This window comes from Cebus imitator, unplaced genomic scaffold (genome assembly GCF_001604975.1).
Source record: "Cebus imitator isolate Cc_AM_T3 unplaced genomic scaffold, Cebus_imitator-1.0 Scaffold0, whole genome shotgun sequence".
NCBI lineage: Eukaryota > Metazoa > Chordata > Mammalia > Primates > Cebidae > Cebus > Cebus imitator.
The window spans coordinates 6669509-6673209 of NW_016107315.1; the positions used below are offsets into that span (position 1 = coordinate 6669509).

At 43.3% G+C, this 3701-nt stretch overlaps 1 pseudogene; it reads left to right on the forward strand.

Annotated features, from left to right (window-relative positions):
• Window positions 1–1156: 1156 nt before the first annotated feature.
• Window positions 1157–3701, forward strand: part of LOC108307444 — a 5313-nt pseudogene continuing 2768 nt past the window's right edge.

The window sequence follows — 3701 nt, forward strand, 5'->3', positions numbered from 1 at the left end:
CAGCTTCAATACAGAGGAGAGCACTCCAAGCCAGGGGAGGTACACGCTTCCAAACTGCTATGTAAAATCCCCTTCACTCTTTTGTTCCTCCAGTCCTTCCAACACCATTCCCCCCAATTTCCTGCACAGAAGCTGTTTGAATTTTCCACAGTTGCACTATCCTGTTCAACATGGGCATAAACAATGATGGGGGCAAATCCAGGTATTCCAGGACCTGAACTTATACAATTGGAGGGGAGTTCTCTTTGACAAAAGGAATATAACATTATGAACAGTAGATTCGTTTATTAGCTTCATGATAAATTCACCTCTGCCTATAACCCAACAATTCCACTCCAGATACTAGAGAAACTCCTGTATACATGTGCACCAAGCGACATGGTTTAGTATGTTCATGAGGGCATCGTGCTTTTTTGTTGTTGTTGTTGCTTGTTTGTTTTTTGAGGCGGAGTCTTGCTCTGTCGCCCAGGCTGGAGTGCAATGGCACAATCTTGGCTCACTGCAACCCTTGTCTCCTAGGCTTAAGCCATCCTCCTACCTCAGTCACCTGAGTAGCTGGGACTACAGGCATGAACCACCACACCTGGCTAATTTTTGTATTTTTAGTAGAGACGGGGTTTCACCAGGTTGGCCAGGCTGGTCTTGAACTCCTGTCCTCAAGTAATCCACCCACCTTGGTCTCCCAACATGCTAGGATTACAGGCATGAGCCACCATGTCTGGCCAATGAGGGCATCTTTCTTTCTTTCTTTCTTTCTTTTTTTTTTTTTTGAGACGGAGTTTCGCTCTTGTTACCCAGGCTGGAGTGCAATGGCACGATCTCGGCTCACCGCAACCTCCGCCTCCTGGGTTCAGGCAATTCTCCTGCCTCAGCCTCCTGAGTAGCTGGGACTACAGGCACTCGCCACCATGCCCAGCTAATTTTTTGTAGTTTTAGTAGAGACGGGGTTTCACCATGTTGACCAGGATGGTCTTGATCTCTTGACGTCGTGATCCACCCGCCTCAGCCTCCCAAAGTGCTGGGATTACAGGCTTGAGCCACCACGCCCGGCGGTGAGGGCATCTTTCTAATGGGAAAAGAAGTACAATTAATCCGGGCGAAAGCAGTGAGAAGTTTGTACTGGGCAGAAGACAACGGGTCTGTGGCTTGGGTGAAAATGCCTCGTGTAAAAGCAGCTCAAGCTGGAAGACAGGCAGGGCCCTGCAAAGAGACATCTTGCAGAACAATTTGCAGCTGGGGAGATAATAACTGACATGGCAAAAAAGGAATGGAAAGTAGGATTACCCATTGGCCAAGGAGGCTTCGTATGTATATATCTTGCTGATATGAATTCTTCAGGGTCAATTGGAAGTGATGCACCTTGTGTTGTAAAAGTGGAACCCAGTGACAATGGACCTGTTTTTACTGAATTAAAGTTTTACCAACAAGCTGCAAAACCAGAGCAAATTCAGAAATGGATTCGTACCCATAAGCTGAAGTACCTGGGCTTTCCTAAGTACTGGGGGTCTGGTTTACATGACAAAAATGGAAAAAGTTACAGGTTTATGATAATGGATCACTTTGGGAGTGAGCTTCAGAAAATATATGAGGCAAATGCCAAAAGGTTTTCTCGAAAACTGTCCTGCAGCTAAGCTTAAGAAGTCTGGATATTCTGGAATATATTCACAAGCATGAGTATGTGCATGGAGGTATCAAGGCCTCAAATCTTCTGAGCTGCAAGAATCCTGACCAGGTGTACTTGCTAGATTATGGCCTTGCTTATCGGTACTGCCCAGAAGGAGTTAATAAAGAATACAAACAAGACCCCAAAAGATGTCACGATGGCACTATTGAATTCACAAGCATTGATGCACACAATGGCGTGGCCCCATCAAGACCTGGTGATTTGGAAACACTTGGTTATTGCATGATCCAATGGCTTACTGGCCATCTTCCTTGGGAGGATAATTTGAAAGATCCTAAATATGTTACAGATTCCAAAATTAGATATAGAAAAAATATTGCAAGTTTGATGGACAAATGTTTTCCTGAGAAAAACCAGGTGAAATTGCCAAATACATGGAAACAGTGAAATTACTAGACTACACTGAAAACACTCTTTATCAAAATATATGCGATATTCTTTTGCAAGGTCTAAAAGCTATAGGAAGTAAGAATGATGGCAAATTGGACCTCAGTGTTGTGGAGAATGGAAGTTTGAAAGCAAAAACAGTAACAAAGCGAAAGAAAGAAATTGAAGAAAGCAAGGAATCTGGTTTTGAAGATATGGAATGCTCAAGTCCACAGAGGAGCCCACACAGACCCACCCGTTCAAGAACCAGAAAGAGAGCCCAGAAGTACGTCAGATGCTGTGAACCAGCTTTTCTTTTTTTTGTTTTCTTTTGATTTTTTCTTCTTTTCTATTTGAAGTGTTTTATTTTCATGTGAGTCTTGAGAGGTGGAAGTAATAATTAAATACCCGTGTGTTCAGAAAATATAAACTTTTTAATAAATATTTTGTACAATTAAAAAAAGAAGTAGAATTACTCCATCACTATCAAAACAAGAACGAATATAGGAAGAATCAATATTTTATATTAAAAATATATCAATTATCGTGAAACTATATCTGAGATTCAATACATATGGATTAGACTAGAACCAAAAAGGTTCCACTTACTTTTTGCCACTCTATGGCCCAGGATAGAGTGCAATGGTACAATCTTGGCTCACTGCAGCCTTGAGCAATCCACCTCAGCCTCCCAAGTAGCTGGGACTACAGGCACACGCTACCATACCCAGCTAATTTCCTTTTAATTTTTTGTAGAGATGAGGTCTCACTGTGTTTTTCAGGCTGGTTTTGAACTCCTGGACTCAAGCAATCTGTCTGTCCTAGCCTCCCAAAGTGCTGGGATTGTAGGCATGAGCCACTAGGCCTGGTCTTAGGCTAATTATTTATTTATTATTATTATTATTTTAATTTTTTGAGATCGAGTCTCTGTCACCCAGGCTGGAGTGCATTGCCACAATATCAGCTAACTGAAACCTCTGCTAATTTTTGTATTCTTAGTAGAGACAGGGTTTTACTATGTTGGCCAAGCTGGTCTCAAGCTCCTGATCTCAAATGATCCCCCAGCCTCGGCCTCCCAAAGTGCTGGGATTATAGGCATGAGCTACCATACCTAATTAAAAAAATAAATTTGTAGAGATGAGATCTTGCTATGTTGCCAAGTCTGGTCTCTAACTTCTGCTAACTTCTGGCCTCAGGGGATCCTCCCACTTTAGCCTCTAGAGTAGCTGGGATTATATGTACGAGCCACCCACCATGCCCCGGTGGCTCTCACGGTACTTTTGATTTGCATTTCCCTAATGATTAAATGATTAGTGATAATGATGTTGTCCTTTTTGTTGTTGTTGTTGTTAGGATTCCACTCTTGGGCCAGGCATGGGGGCTCATGCCTGTAATTCCAGCACTTTGGGAGGACAAGGCAGGTAGATCACAAGGTCAGGAGTTTGAGACCAGCCTGGCCAATATGGTGAAACCCTGTCTCTACTAAAATTACAAAAATTAGCCAGGCGTGGTGGCACTCGCCTGTAGTCCCAGCTACTAGGGAGGTTGAAGCAGGAGAATCACCTGAACCCAGGAGGCAGAGGTTGCAGTGAGCTGAGATGGTGCCACTACACTCCAGCCTGGGTGACAGAGCAAGACTCCATTTCAAAAA